We start from the raw sequence: 17,670 nt of genomic DNA, 5'->3' as shown, positions 1-17,670 counted from the left end.
GACTTAAGGATATTTTAATGCTGCAAAAAAATAGTTGCCATCATTTCCAAATTTCTGTCTGCAAGATATTTACATATCATGTCCTGAGAAGCCTTCCTATGAGGCCTGAACTCCTGGACAAATGGAAAAAGCCCCCTACCTTCTCCTTCTCCTTCTCCTCCTCCTCCTCCCAATATGTAACAGCAAACTTATTTTTAAAGTAAAATACAGTGGCAGAAAGTATTTTTAATTAGTTCCCAAATTATTTAAAGAGCCTATTTGATAGGAAAAAACATGACAAAGTTACAATACAATTCAAGCACCTTGTTTGTCGAGTGGGGTTCTTCTCTGGTTTACCATTGTAAAGCCAAAGAAACACCACAGGACTGAACTGTATTACACCAGATTTCCAGAAAATAAAGGACATCGCAGCCCTGCCTGTTGACCTCTGTGGGATTTTTGCCTAAGTGATTATTGCAAGATAAAGCCTTTTGACATAAAGAGGAATGAAACTGAATTGTAAAAGAAAAATGTGTAACAGAAAATGCAAGGCAATTATCTGATTACTAATAGGAAGAGGTACAGAGCCACGATGTATAATGTTCAAGGGATTATCCAGCTTTGAACAATGCTTGCTTAACAGCTGCTACCGAACTGTGGTTTGTGTACTTGGCAGAGAGTTTCATTAATGATAATCTACAGTGTTTACAGCCCATAGGCCTCTAAATATGTTAAGAACCTTTTTTATTTGTATTTTATAATCCTTTTCCCTTATGTTTTATGTTTTTCTTGATATTTTTGAGATCTGAGGAGGTTTATGTTTCAAAATGATTCATTCTGCTCTGACAACTGCAGAGCAAGATTGCAGTAAATGTTCCCTTGTTATCAAGACTATGTATTTATAAACAGAAAGGCAAACCATCTAAATTCATACCAGGGTTTGGATCACCACCAGCTAATACATTCAGATGCCAATATACAGTGCTCCATTGTTTACATGCGAAAGTAAATGTCAAACAGAGGTGTCTTTGCCAGTTACTAGATATTCCTCAGTCACTTCTTGGATCTGTCAGGTTGCAGCAAATTGAAACTGCCTTATTTTTGACATTGCATTTGACCTGAACTTCATTTAGAGGAATTCTGCAATTATTTTAAAGGTACAGTATTGATTAAGACCTAGATTTACTTTAGAATTTGGTTTTCACATGCTTTCCTTATCTGCTCTTTATGGCAACACTTTGGTGATATTAGGAAAACAGAATGTAATTAAGAATATAATTCTGTTGTGGAGGGGATTATGTACTATGTAGTATACTCGGAAGAAGATCATGATTCAAAAGCCAAGTCACCGAGTCCTGGCTGTAATTGTTTTGACACACAGTATTTCAGTGGCCACGATTCCATCATAATAAAACCAAAGGAGATTATTGCTTTAAAGCAATTAGCATAGTTAATTTTGACACAGGACGGCACACTTCTCCTGCAGTATTTTCCCCCTCTTTTGTCCTCTCCTTTTTAGCATCCGATTCGTGCAAGTTCCCGTTGCGGCTGGTTTGCCCGTCTCAGTGCTGCTCAGCTGCCGGGAGCCCTCCTGCCAGGCTGCACTCCCTGGGGGATGTGGCAGTGCAAAGAGCTCCCTTCACCCACAGCAGTATGAACCAGAAACTCTCAGCAATGTGTTATCCTCATTCCAGCTGGTATCACAGGGGCATGAACACCACATCTCAAGCCGCTAGAGGGTTTTTTTTTACACTGGCCCTCCAGTGCGCTGAGCTAGCCTCACTAAAATGTACACTTGAAAGAAATCCTCTCCCCTCCTGATCACTATTGGTTTCTATAGAAACAAGGAATCTCTGTTCTTCTCTAAATTTTTTTCCCCTAATGCTTTATGCAGTACTGTATGAAACCAATTCTTTTTTTAAATTTTTCTTTTTTTAGACTCCACAGCCCTCCATTTATAGCCTCATTCATCCAATTAAAGAACAATAGATTAGATAAAAAATGGGCATAGGGTTTAAATTTTAAGCAACTCAATCCTATGCATTAACTATCTGTGGTCAATCCATCTCTCCTGGGTCATTTTATGACTCAAGCATTTCAAAGTAAATACTTTAAAACAACGGTACATCACAAGAGTTAAAAGGGGTCAAGAGGATATTTACTTAACCACTAGTTGACTTTTTAACTTAGAAATATTTCAGCAGTTACTGTATTTAAATGAAATCCATCTCCTCAGCATCCCCATAAATTACTCTAAAACTCCAGGGTTCCCATCCACGTTGTGAGTCACCACCCCAATGCCTGCAACTTCTTATTATTTAGATAACTGTGATGTTTGCTTACTTTGTTATTGTGCCCTTCTCCAGAGACTGCATTTGCACAGGAATTGCTAAGGCTTGTAAATATTGTATCTGCCTTGTTGTAATCACTAGGCAAATACACTTGCACTCAGTCATATAAAAAAAACCTAAGAGCTGTTGAGCCATGAAAAATTTCTCTAACAGAGGTTTGACTTTAAAAAATTAGGGAAGAAAATCTTTACAACAAATAGACAAACAGAGACTATGCTGGCCAGAAGTGAAAGCAGTAATACAAAGATGTTATTTGGGATCTACTGTTCTCTCCTATCAGAGAAAAAGGAAGGAATAATCATTATTCACAATATGATGATGTAATATAATGCTTTTTTATGAAAACATAACGGGCGCTCATTTTCAGTGTACATAAATAACTTTCTTTTATAGTCAACTCATATTTACTCACACGTTTACTTGGAAAGTTTAATATTCATGCACACACAAATCACTTACTGTAGGTAGTGAGTTGAACTAAACAGAATAGAGGTTGATTATATTAGGCAATTGCAGATGGGACCAAACTGATTCCTCATGCCATTCTAACACAGCAAAGCGTCACACAGGACAGCTTCTGTCCAGTGAGTCTGAAGAAAGCATTCAGTACAAGTACTGGTTTTGCTACTGCTGCTACCACACCAGCACTGTCTGCTTATCAGCAAAGATGACAATGGGACAATCGTGGAGTTGCAATCTGTGAAGTGTTACTTGTTTTCTAATCCTATGTTAGCTTTGGTGCATTTTTGCTTTAAATGAATTAAAATCCTTCTGCAGGTGCTAAGAATATTATGAGAGTTGTAAACTGAACGAAGTGCTGTGTCAGATTCATCCCTACTTAAACTGTAAGTCAGCACACAATTCTTGTACCACTATATATAATATCATGACTTTCAGCATCATCTCTGAGTATCTAGCACAATAGTATGTAGGATTGAAGTCACCTCAAAGCCCTTGGTGGGTCTGGTTAAGGCTTTTACTAAAAAAGATATTATTTCTCAGAAAGAGAAGGAAAAGAAAAAAGCACTTACGGTATTGTTTCTTTCAATAAATAACTTGTCTTTTTGGTTTTTTTAATCTTTTTTCTTGTTAGATTCAAGATGGCAGCACCAAATGCAAATCTCCTAATTCAGTGTAGAAGAATTGAATAGAGAAATATCCTAATGTTGTATTTTTTGCAAAACAGTTAGTCCCATCATAGAAACAGCTGTTAAATATTAATTGTTTTTCATTGTTAGAGATAACTTGTCCCATAACTAACGTATTTTCAATTTCTTAGAAAAATAATTACCAAGTGTTTGCTCCATGGGCACTAATCACACTAGAAGTCATCAATTTGCAGAGGTTTTGTTCCATTTTACCATAGAAAAATATTGTGTGTCTACAAAGAACCATTTTAAGCATCAAATTTCATTCCGCTTTGGAACGTTCACGCATTATGACAAAAAAGAAAAAAGCAAAGCCAAAAATCAAACAGACAAAAACCCCAACAGTCCCAGCACAAACTGGCACTCCTCAAAGGGTAACATGAGAAAAGATGTATATGACTGGATTGCTTATTCCAGCACTCAGTAGTCAATCAATGACACACTGCCAAAAAATTGTATGGTACCTACTATGCATTTTCGCTTTCTGTCTCTCCAGGGAGAAAGCGCTCTGTACAGCTTCATGCACAGAAACCTATTTTAAGGGATATATTGGTTAAAGAGAGGGCCTGAAAATTTCATGTCAAGAAGCAGGAGAAAAATGTGTGTCACAGCTAACTTTTACTGTCATACCTAGAAAGCATTTAATACATGCCAAACTCCATGTCAACAGACATTTGGTATAGAAGAGTGCATGGCTTACATTATTAACTAATTGTTAGTTCAGAAAAGCTCTGTGAAAGCAGGAAATCTCTCTCTGCCCACATTAGATTATACTGAGGCCTACTCGTCCCTAACATGGCGGTGGGGGAAGATAAGCCACCTTATTGAAATTATACAACTTCTAGAAGGGAAAGGGAAAGAGGAAAACCCAAACAACGCATCCTTTACAAGCAGATACTCTTTATTTTGCTAACAGCAGAATGTGCCTTCATTCTTTACCTCATTCTCTGTTTACCCTACATATAACTCCAGGTCCCACTTGCATGTGGCCATTTCCAGCTCTCCTGAACACAGTTAACTGAACCCACTGCCTATTTGCTGTGGCTGCTATTACGAGATTATGTAGCAAAACAAGAATATCCAGTTGTTGGTCATTGATTTATCTATAAAACAGTAACTGTAAAAATGATAGAAGAGGTTCTGTACTAGACAGTCTTGTGAAACAGTTTATTACTTAAGCATTAATGACCCGTTTAGAGGTCTTTACTGGTCAGGTAATGACCAGCTAAAGGAGTTAAGGGCCCGAGGCAAAGCACTCTAATAAAACCCTGCATACAGCATGTGTTTGGTTCCTCCAAATTCTATTAGGAAAGAGAAGCGTAAAGGGTAATGAAAGACATGTCCAAGAGGCACTCATATCAGCCCTCTCATTTTATATTTGGCATAACACACATGGCCTTATTCCAGCGGCACAAATCATTCCTTGTTTATACTACCACCTATCACGGAGAAGAGCAGTAACTACAGCTGAAAATGGCCAGTCATGATGTTAAGGACCCTGTTGCTTTGGGCAAATAAACCTTCCTCCAACTGAAGGAACTGGTCCTGCTATTTGAACACCCAGTATCCTTTGCACCTACAGAGATCATATGCTCAAAAGAAAAAGAAAGGATCCAATATGCTGCCAGGCATCTCAGTCAGTCCTGCCAATCCTAAATCCTACTCTTGTAGCATTAAGGGTGGAGGGATTAAGTGTCTTCTGTATTCCTATGCAATTCTACTTGAATGTGAATGTCCAGTTGCTTTTTACAGTTTGCATTATGAGGAAAGACATATTAAAACAGGAGTTTAATATTGAGATCTACACTCTAAGACTGAGACAGAACAGCTGTATATATATACACTTGCCAGTAAATTAGAAGCCAAGGGTTGGAGCAGTACCCGGGGCCTCACTCTTGGCTTCAGAGGCAGGTAAAACACTCAGGCCCACATAACCGCATCTCGCTATTACAGCCCCACAGCATCATTGATTTTGGTCCTGATTTACAGCATCATTTGTTCTTGATAAGAGCCACTTGCCAGCACTACTCAGAAAAAAGTAAAACACAATCTAAGAGTGGAAATTAGAAAGGAGAGAGGATAAGAGACTAAGAACTGCTAGAAAAATGTGCAGATTCCTGTATTTGCAGGATGAGACGTTCTAGGTACAAGCGAGTTTATTTGCTCAGCATTTATTACTGTCTCATCAACAATAAAATGAGGATAAAGACCATTCTGATGACTTAGTCAAAAAGTTACTTAATTACACTGTCGCTTCTATGACTATACTGTATTTTGAGTGTTTATTTTAAAAACCACTCTGCAGTGTTTACATGACTAATTGTAATAGCTTGTTTAGAGTATTTCCAATTTTTTGTGTAAACAGCCTTTTAAGCCATGTTCAAGGCTTATTTCAGACCTTAACAATCCTTCAGAGCCATTGCAGCTAATCATATAAATACACATTAAGCCAAATTTAAGTTTAACTCATGTACTGAGTAGAAAAATGGTGGCTTCATACTTACACCTTCCAATTTTCAAGGTCACATATCTCAGTGCTTTATATCAGACCATCTGAAGTGGTCACAACACAGTCTAGGCATTTACTGAAATTAAATTTTCCATCAAAAGTGGGCAGAGCAGAAAACATACACAATATTAAATAGATACTATTACTTCTACAGCTATCCACTTTGAAGGGCTAAGGATACAAAAATAAAATTCAAGCCCTGACTAAAAGTTGATTCTGTACATGCAGCACAAAGCCTGAATTCAAACCTGAAGATTTATTCATTTTTTAGAGCCAAATTATAAACTTTTGCAACACAGGGTTAACAGCAAAAGTGCTGACACAACAGTAAGCATATAGTGGCGCCTGCAAGCAGCGCTATAATTAATCTAAGTGTACTGTCATTACACTAAACGCTGCTTCTGCAGGATCACTCCAAATCATGAAGCGCTTTCTCTCTTTCTCAGATAACATGCAGTTTATTTCCAATCATGTACGTTTCCAGTCGTGGCATGATTTGCTAAAGGAACATTAGGTCTTGAAGCAATATCTTAATCAAATCAGAATTTTCTTCTGTAAAACAAATCTTTAGCTTTTGGAGAATTAGTAACATCTAGTGCCTTAGGATAGAGATGTGAAACTGTGAGCTGAAAAATGCACTGCTGGAGACCATACTCAGCCTCCTTGCTTCTAGCCATTTACAAGTACATCTATCTAACCACCTACCTACACACCTACACTTTATATGGTCATAAACCACCAATGCAATATCTAAATTATACCCTGAAAACTCCAGGTTTGAAATGGGTTGTATGAAAATTCACCTCATGTGGTTTATTCATTTCTGCAAGAATAGAAGGCTCTGATTCCTTTTGGATGGAACTCATTTAAACAAAGCCCAACAGCAAACACCCATAAATTAAAGCATTATTGGTATTTATGCAGAGATACACCTAAACTGAGTGAATTCTGTGTAAATGCTTAAAAAAGGAAAGAAGTAGAATCTCGCATATAAAACGCTAACTGCCTTTACAAAGTTATTAAGTAGTTTGTGAATTAATACTCTGAAATACATACTACGAGGGAAGAAAAAATCATATCCTGTCTGGAAACATGTTTATTCACATGCATTTAAGATTTTTCCCCTACTGCCTCCCACATTCACTGAAGTCACACTGCCTTAATAAACTAAGAAAATATGGGAACAGAATGAATTTAAGTATTTCACTATATCTATCTGAAATTGGTAATTTATAATGGATAGACATCTATCCAGAATATATGCACTTTACTTCAATGTAAGCTATATTTGAAGCAATTGTCTGCTTCAGGAACTTTATGACCAAGCTACTATGATTGTGTTTACAGAATTAAAATATATATACCAGAATTACCCATTCTTTTCTTTTGATATGCAGGTCATTGATTAAAGACCAATTGGGATTCTACAACAGGAATTCTATAATAGCAACATTAACACAGAATTGGTATGCTATATTAATGTAAACCACTTTGTAAAACTGTTAAGACTCTTCAGTGTAGTGCTGGGTGAATTCATATACAGAAACTCAAAAAAATACACAGTAAAAGTCAATGGCAAGCTTAGAAGCCATGGCCACTGGGCCAGCAGAGACCACTGAGTTATACAGCATCTTCACCCTTTGCAAACAGCTGAGTTGCAACAGTGAGAATTAGACAAAACATGTTCAGAACAACATGTGTTTAAAAGACACTAACACCATCAAGCAGATGCAGCATAATCATTCATGCTAAGGCTATTGTGGTGCAAAGTCAAGTTATGTTTTTCCACCAATAAATGTATTTCATCTAGTAAACAAAGAATACCACAGTACACATACATACACATATATACTCAGAGAAGCCACAAAACATGCCTGATGATTACTCTACATTTCAAGAGTGAATAATAATTACAGACATATGATCCTAGCCTACAGTGTGTCAAAACCTAGAGCAAAGTAATATTAACAAAGTAATCATACTTATTCTTTCATATCTAAAGATGGCAGTCCACAAACATTTTAATTTAGCAGTCATTTTGCTCCCCTCCTTGTGTTGGCAGTGGCATTCATGCAACTGCACAGGCAGATAGACCAGGAAATTAATCTGGCTGCAAAGTAATTTCCCTCCCTTCCATTCCCCACCCCACCCACCCCCCAAAAAATAAAAGGAGAAAATGCTTTCAGCAGGATCATTTGCTTGATCTGATGCACAACATGACATCCTAAAAGCCAGTACCAGCACAAGGCAGACAGAACAAATGCATAACTGGGGTAAGACTGGAAGGCAGGACAGCATTTGTCCTGGCAGCCTGTGTGTGTGTCATATTTTTAAACTGAATGAAGAAACACACCTACTATCAATTGACAGTGTCCAGGCTGAGGATATTTTACAGATGCTTAAAAAAATATTCAAGATTCATTATCTCCTTGTCTTTTCAAGCTTTCCAATTCTCACCTTTAGAAATCCAAACTACCTCTGGCTCAGATAACCACGTATAAAACATACCACTGTAACAACTAACAACATTACCATGTCCTCTGTGCCAGGAAGCAGTAGCACATCAGGCTATTACTATACAACTGGAATGGCCAAACTACGCCAGCTCTGTTATAGCCTGTAAGCATACCTGTAATAAGGAAAATTAACTTAAATAACATCCACAGAACATGCTCATGGAGTCCACCAATTTACTCGGTGGGATAATTCCCTGAAGTACAGAGATTGCCAGAAAGCAGCTGAGGAAGAACATCTCAGGCCAATGTCCTAAAATATTCAGAAAAGAGGTGACCAAGGGTGCACTGTCCCCTGTTGACTGAAGAAAGACATCAGCACTAAGAGAGAAGGCAGTTAAACTGTGTGGCAGGTCATATTCCACTGATAGCCACACCTGGCTAACCTTCCACATCACCATGTCACAAGTATGCCTGAGAGCACAGATGAGCGCAGCAGGTTTTGGGAGGCAGAGACAGGTTCTCAGCTACTGCCTCCACATATACTTAATCCACCTTCACATTTTTAACATCCCTTCCTCAGCAGCGTGAAAGATCTGCTAAAACCAAAAGCAGCAAATGACACTAGGAAGCCACTAGTGCTTCAGATGCAAAGCACCCCACCATGCTGTGGAAGTCATGGTCACATAGATCCTGCTGAACCTCACAGGCAATGCATACATACACTCCAGTGTTAGAACAGCAGCTCACATCTGTCAGTCAAGACTAGAAGTACTGATCCTGGTTATTTTGTCCAATTTTTACCTGCTAGAAAACATATAAGGACTTCAGACCAAAGACCCAACCAACCCCCTTCAGGTGAATGAATCCCAGGCCACAAGGCTATAGGATCAGACTTACTTCTGGTACTGTGACTGCTGCATTTTCGGTCGTGTTGTAGCTCATCTTCAGGCAGGTGCATAGAGGCTGGTTTCTCCAGGATACCCTCTCCCAGGTGAGAGCAGCAGGGTCTGCCCCCCCTCAGGGTGCTGAGAGCCCCAAAGTCATGCTTTCTCTGCCACCAGATTATTACAGAAAAGCCACAAAGTACTATTAACGCAGAAACATCTTGTTGAGGGTTTTGCTAGTTTTAAAGAAACAAGATGGGCTCAGATATCTCGCATCAGAAGAGGGCTGTAGGCACCAGACCATTAGTGGGCAGATACAACCCTGAGTCAGAGCCTTATGCCAGCCCTAAAAGGCAGGAGCTTAGACATCACCGTGGATCTTGCATTTGCTAGTGGCTAAATCTAGTGATTAGTCAGCACCAAGAGCTGCTGAATCACTCTTCAAAGGCACCTATCTCCTTGCTTACATCAGCTGGGCAGCCACCACACTTAAATAGTCTGGGCTGTCCATCTGTGGCCAGTACCCTTTTTACTAAGCTTGCGCAATGCCTAAACTATGGTACATAAGTCTGATCCCTGACCTGCTACAATACACTTGCTAATAAAATAAATAATATTGATGTGCATAACAAAAAGATGCATAAAATTTTGTATTAGTTGTTCCTATAATTTTTCTGATAAAATAATTTGAAATGTAATGCAATATTTATCTTCTGTCTTAACAATCATGAATATATTTAAACATCTTCTAAAGTTCTTCTCAATTCAAATTCTCTCTCTCGTTAATTGTTTGGGTATTAATTATTTTGGATTAAATGAATGTAGGCACTGATATTCATAGAAGACAAATGATGTACTAAGCAGATGAGACAATTAGCATGAATTACTTCAATAAACCCAGACTCCCCCAAATCTCTTCATCATTAAAAATTGCCTTTGATTAAAAAAACAAAAAACAAAAAACAAAAAAAGAACAAAAAAACCAACCCCCCCCCCCCCAAGATTAATATCATATTTTATTACTGTGATTCTTTAACATTTTTACTGACCGTGACAGACTTCACCTGGCTAAATCTGAATTCTGTCAACTCTCATCGTAACAAAACCCAGTCTTAGAGATAAGGTGCTCTCCACAGGGGCCAAACAAAAGCAAATCAATATTTCCTAGCTAAAAGACAATCTTTGAGTCAAGATCTGTGTGAGGAAAATCTTTAGCCAATTCTTAGAGGAAACTAACTACTTAGAAATACATAATAAGCAATTAAACTTATTGCTTCAGAATTTAACAGGAGTTTTAAAAACAGTTGCAATTATTTTCTCACTCTAGTGGATGAAAATTAAGTGTTAGCAGCACTTAAAAATGATGTATGCAACAGAAAATATTTGTGAAATAAAACAGAAAAACTAATGAAGTAAAACTTCTGCTCCTCAGTGATAAAACTGAACAAAAGGCATATTGGTGTACAGTGGCGTTGTCCATGACAGAATTTTGATATTGTTCTAATATCCACTTTGACAGAAAATGGCTGTTAAGCCCTGTGTAAAGAATATCTTTGAAAATTTTCTTCTTTTTTGTTTCCTTTTTATATCTAAAATCAATTAAGCAATAATTAAGAATTGATTTTTGAATGCTTAATCCTGCACATTTGTGAAAATTTTTGTTTTTTAAGTTGGGGTTTGGTTTTGTTGGTTTTTGGTTTTGGTTTTTGGGTTTTTTTTTGCTTCCAGGGAGACTTAAATATCATTGAACAAAATCCTCAGGACTTTTTTTACCAAACAGTGGGATTTATAACAGAGAGGCAAATCCTACTCTCCTTATTTAGAGAAGTGCTCCTATCGAAGTCAACGACACTGCAGCATGCTTTAAAAGCAACAGAGCTTACACTGTATCACCCACTGGAGTCAACAGGAGAGCCAGGAGGATGATAAACAGAGCTATGTTTCAGAAGTACTTTAACACCTAAACAGAGACAAATTAGAAACACTTAAGGGAGGTGTGTATAAGTGAGGTTAATACAATTCCACGGAATGTCGCAGTTCAGTTCAGATCTCCAATCTGTCCACTCACAGTGTGGCAAAAAGTCAATATATGTATTTCAAGAACTATCAGTAACCTCCCCACTAAATCCTGGTTGTACCACGAATATGGGAGTCTTCCAAAAGATGCAGGTTACATCAAATAAACAGAAACATCTAATATGTCTGTACTTGAAGGCTGTGAGAAGGACCTCATCTGACCACGAGAGGGAGAATTGAATCATACACATTGTTTATTCACATATATTTCCATCTCAAACCAAGCTCACAAGCAGTGCATTTTTTAAGTTCAGTACACTCGGGGGACCCACCCCACAGCACTGAAATACCTGACTACACATGCTTAAGGGAGGGGGAAACAAAACCAAATCCCAGAACCTCTCTTTTATCGAGGGATGTTGAAGCATAGTCAGGAATGGTGGGGTCACCAGGGACACACCATTTGAAGACAAGCAAGGTCTGAGTTTTCATAAGGATCTTAGGAAAGGCTCGGGAAAGCTATAACTGAGATTTTTTCAGATTCAGCTGTGCTTTGTGTTTTTCATCTCATAGTAAGATACTGGTGTACACTCTTGGGGCTACCTATTTCTGTAGTCCCGCTTCACATGTGTCACTGGTGCTCCAAAGTCTGTATGGGCGGCTGGCTAATTTTGACATAGGCTTTTAGACACTGGGTTTAGCTTCTAACACTTCTGCTAGTTTGGATTTTGCCTACTAAAAAGTCTCCTACTGCTCATATGGAAGATGGCAATAATTATGACCAGAGCCCCCCAAAAATTTAGAAGGTCCCGATGACAGAGTATTTTCCATGAAGAACACGGGACACTGAAACCTGATCTTTTCTTCAAGTCTGCAGACCCAGAGTTTGCTGATAACCCCTTTCAGGCCCACTGCAAAGTTCATTTGGGTTTTGGCCACTGGGGAAGTCACAGACTGAGGGATGTATGAGGCTATCGTGAGAGGTTTATGTTTATTACATTTATTGCTGCTGATAGCAATAAGTAAGAGCAGTCCCCGCTGTACAGGACTTTGCAGATCTGCAATAAGTTCTTATGTTCTGGTTGCGTTTCAGTGCTTGGAGAAGTGCAGCGTAATGGAAGTAAATAAATAAATTGCAACATGTGGGCTTTTTCACCCAGCTTCAAAACACAGTCCTATTCCTCATTTTTCAGGATCAACCATTACTCATGCTCACTCCTGAGGATTGGCTTTATTTACAAAAGAACTCATAACCATATGACATAAAGTCTGTCTCAAAGCCTCCCTATGTTATTTGTGACTGGAATAATCACAGACCATTTATGAGAAATTTGAGGCAGTATTAAGTATAGAGCATATTTTGGTTGGTGGCCAGGATGCCTGGACCTTTTACTGTACTCAAATATATTATGCTAATCTCCAGCCAGTGAAAGGAGATGGGAAGAAAGCTCTGTTCAAGCAAAGAACATCAGAGCAGATGTGACTGGGTCCCAAACCTTACTTGTCAGCAGATAGATCTGGAAACCTCATCCCAAACCAACATTAGTTTCTTGATCTACTGATGTGTAATGAACACCTACTGATCTCATCATCAAAACAACAATACATGATTTACATTCTGCTGCTTCTGAGGCACACAGTTATTTTTCTCCCTTGGATTTTGAATTCCTTTTTCTTTTCAGAACATGGCTAAAATGTAATCCTACATATGGAAGCTACTTACAAAAGCCAGCTTGTATCTGACATGCAACAGCAATACGGGAACACCTGAGCCACATTTACTATGCCATTGCAGCTGCAACAAAATTAATGAGCTGACCTATCCGAGAAGGGACTCAAAACAAACTTTTCCTCCACAATAGCAAAAGCTTTGTTCAGAAATAGGTCTATTTAGATTATTTCATATTATAAAGTTATATATACTTAAACATAGGAGAGAACATTTTGAAATCTAAGACACAGAAAACCAACTGCTGTTAAATTACTATGCCACAGCTGTACTGAACCTAGGAAAACCACAGCTCACCGGTCCATTTTCCAAGTGTGTGGAGAAACCAGCTGCAACTACGTCATCCTGTGTGATGCTGCAAGGAAGCATCTCTAAGAACATACAGGTATACTGTACACATGTGACAATATACATGCCATGCACCATGCATTTATGTATACATAATGCATATATATCTCCTGTATTATCATACAGCATATAAACAATAGCAGCACCTACAAAGGTGTGTATGTATACAATATATGCACACCTATACAAGAGTTCTCTAAAGCCCAAGAACCCTCCCTAGCACACACTCGGGACTTGTTTATGGGCAGTGTATCCTAGATAAATGTACAGAATGCACTCAACAGTGGCAGTGCCCATATGTCCCCAAAGCTACTGGGTAGGGCAGGGCAGTGGGACTGGCATGTCTTCCCTGTCCCTGCATGCAACACAACCACCACTCCACTTCCCAGCTCAAAGGGTTTGCTCACAGGCAAAAGGGGAAAGGTCCTGTCCTGAAAGACTGCCAGCACCGACACAGCAGAATCAGTTTATTTAGGTGGGTACTTTTTGGAAGCTCAAAAATCTGCAAAGAAGTTTTAGTGGGTTTTGCAAGTCCTGCTGAAAGCAGAAGTTCTCAATGGACCAGTAAAGCCAGCCAGTGATGCTAGAAAATACCGATGCCAGCAATTCTCATAAGCAGGTTAACCTTTAATGGTGCAACTACTATCCCTGGTGTCACTAACTGCTTCATCCTGAGGGTAATTGACTCCAGGGGAAAACAAAAGAGGGGATTTTGTTTTGTTTTGACAAATCCACTGCAAGGCACCACACTAAGGTGCCAAAGGCTACTTTGTATTTACAACACTGATGATACGCACAACTCAGAAGTTTCCTGACCTCAAGTACAAACACAACATGAAAGGTGATATATCAAACTGACACTATCACAGCTAGGAAAAAAAAAAAAAAAAAAAAGAAAGAAAGGAAAAACACCTCAGATTTATACCAGGCTTGCCTGCCTAGCATAAATACTAACATCAAGCTATGCAGGCTTTGTTATATTGCTGCTTAAAAGTTCTGTGATACAGCACAAGGGCAAAACAGTCCAGAACCAAATAGAAAGTGTTTCCAAACATAAAATTATAAGAAGAGGAGGAACAAATCTGATGAACCTGGTAAGTTCACAGAAGCAACAGCACATTCAGGCCTCCATTACCCTCCCTTCATCTCTGTGCCTCATCTTACCTCCAACCTGCAGGCTGTCAGCACCCCTATATTTAGTTCCTACACCTTTTTTTCCACCATACCCTTGTGCATGTGTGAGCCCTATCCCTGGAATGGTTTCAAAGGATTTCAAGCAAGCCCTTAAAACATGCACCTTCCAGAAAGTATCTGAACTCCAGGCTTTTTTTAATTGAGGCATTAATAAAACCACTCTTAGAAAGCCCAAAATGAAACAGGCTTTTTTTCCCCCAAAAAAGTTCCTGTTGGTTACCTGGAATCAAACAGAGTGTTCCCATACTCAGATTTGAGGTCACCTCCTCTGCACCTTTGGGGTATTTAATTGTTAGGAAAGAGCACTCATCCATTTTGAGCTGTATCTCAATCAATTCCAACAGCACAGGCCAAAAGCTGCTTACTGTGCTCCAGGACGCTCCAGTACAACTAAGGCTAAAAGGAATTCTTTTTTTTTTTTAATAAGAAAGTAGAGATAGATAAAAATAGCACTCCGTAGTATCTAAATGAAAATAATAATGAAAAAGAATAAGAAGATTTTGCAGCTGTAATTGTACGTAATGTCTGAATGACCCATTAGAGATGTTAAAATAAGTCAGTCACTTTACAAAAGATAAAATAAAAGCATTGATCATAAGTGAGTATATCATAAAAGCAGACATTTATAAAAAAGTTTTCTGGTGCTTTCTATATCCTTTCACACAAAATAGACTAATCATGAATATTTTGAAAATATTAATGTTGGTAACATGGAGGTAGTATTGCATTTCCTCCAAAGAACATACATTTGAATATCAGAATTTATAATATGAGCTCTGTATCGTAATTTAATTTAACCATGAAACCAATTTCTGCCTTCAACATTTTATGTTTTACGGTATGAAACAGAACATTATTTGCTGTAATGTAGTTTATTTAACCTTAACCTGATGTGGTGCAACAGTGAATACAGATACACTCAAAATGTTAATAATATGACACGCTGAGCTGATTAAAATTTCAATTGTGTTTCCTCCATCTCCTTTGGAAAGTTAATGAATTAATGAATCTTTAAAGGACAGTCAGGGAGGCCTTAAAAAGAAGATGCCTTTTTGAGTAAGGAGAGAAAGTGGCAGATTACAACTTAATGGCTTCAGAATAATGGTAATTTCCCTATTTTCTTCACTTGCCTTAGCTCAGCTAATGGCTTCATTAGTGTCCACACTCTCAAACGAATAATAGAGGACCATGTCACATCCATCTTAGTCACATCACAATAAAACCGTTAAATACAATTCAGCTACCTGCCTTCTGCCAGTCTGCTACGAGGCAGAATTAGCAGCACAATCAATACAGAATCCTGTTATTAGATTCTTTTTCTTTTAAAAAAGAAGCATATCATCAGGTATAATCATGCATTGCTATTTAACTGTAGTGCAAATTTTATGCTGATAACTAGAATTACTCAGAAAGGACATAAAATGAAGGGAAAAAAATTCTGCTTACTTTACACCTATTGATCAAAAACCCCCCAAATTCCAGTTCTTTATTTGATAAAATTGATGGATTACCTCAAAGTCAGCAAAGATATGTCAAATTCTTCCTGACATCCCCTATACCAAATCATTTCACAAGCCGGTCTAATTAAGCAGCTAAAAACCTCCTTGGCTTTAGCTACCTCTATCTTGGGAGAAGAGATTCCATTCAACCAATTAAAATTTTTGGAACAAATTCAGTGTAACTGAATATAGCTCCATCAAAAGGTATGAAGACTGATGCAACAAGTTCACAAACTGATCTTAGAACTGTAAAAACAAATGGGAATTATGACCTTTTAAATACTTTAAATGCTTTTAATTTTCAAAGGAGTTGAATTTCAATTACTTTGTGATCATTAGTTTTAAACCGGATTTAAGCAGCATTGTTCTTTTTTACTCATTATACGGTCTGGCTACTCTGTGCAACATGAAATCTCCGTTCAAGCATATTTTTCTCATTATATACATATTTTGTACAAGAAACAACATGCAGGCTCTTTAACAATAGTGGTTGAAACATGCATGCTTGGCAAAATCCAACGCCCAAGTACTATTATCCTCTACTCACTATCTGTAGAAACCAAAGGAGCAAGCTCCAACTTCTACCTAGCTGAACTGCAGCTGGCAGCAACACACAAGTAATAGGAGGAGGAAAATGGCCCATTTAATATATAAGGAAAATCTCAAATGCTTCAGGCAAAATTCTGTTCTCAGATCCATACCACAGATCCTGACTCCAGTGCTCTGCCCTTTCTTGACCCGAGTATGTAACGCTACCAGAAGCTGCTATGGACATGTAGAGGCAGAGGTTTATTGGATCATACCAATCTAGGCAGGATTTTGCACAAAAGGATTCCTGGACTGATTCCCCAGTTCTCTACATAACCCTGCTGTAACCACATCCAGCTGACGTCCAGGAAGAAACTGCTTTGTAAATCTTAGAATACACGACGTGCCGGGCATCTGCACTTGTCAGCTGAATAAATTTTTCTGACAACATAAATCTGATCCCACTGAGAAACCTTTTTTAAAATACATTATTGACTAAAAATATTTATATGCAGCACTTTTCCTGTTAGCAAAGGTAATATATTAACTGCTTTGCCATTACTGCAAGTAACTTTAGGCCTAAGAGAAAATATTTCTGTATGCGTGCTATATATCCATTTTGAATTAAAACATGATGCCGATATTATACTAAATCACAGCTGAAGTCTCAGTCTTAAACAGATCTTGAGTGACACCTGCATTCTAATTTTTTATGAGCAGTTTGTCAATGATGAGACCTTAATGAGAAGTACTGCTTTCAAAATATGTAGCTACAGGTAAACATGAAATATCCTCTTTTCATACTGTGACTGTTTATCATTTTAATTCTTAGTTGTTGTTTTACAAAGGATTAAGTGAATTCCAACAGACAGACAGCAGGGGCACAGAAGACCACCTACTTCTTGTCTACCTTAGGATACTAAAACCTTACGTATAAAAATAAACTCATACAACAGCCACAAATCAAAATCTCTCAGAGTCGGGCTACCATTGTATTTCTCAGAAGACTAGTCCATAGCTCACTGTGGA

Source organism: Haliaeetus leucocephalus, unplaced genomic scaffold (genome assembly GCF_000737465.1).
Source record: "Haliaeetus leucocephalus isolate CR32 unplaced genomic scaffold, Haliaeetus_leucocephalus-4.0 Scaffold262, whole genome shotgun sequence".
NCBI lineage: Eukaryota > Metazoa > Chordata > Aves > Accipitriformes > Accipitridae > Haliaeetus > Haliaeetus leucocephalus.
This window is presented reverse-complemented; position numbering follows the sequence as displayed.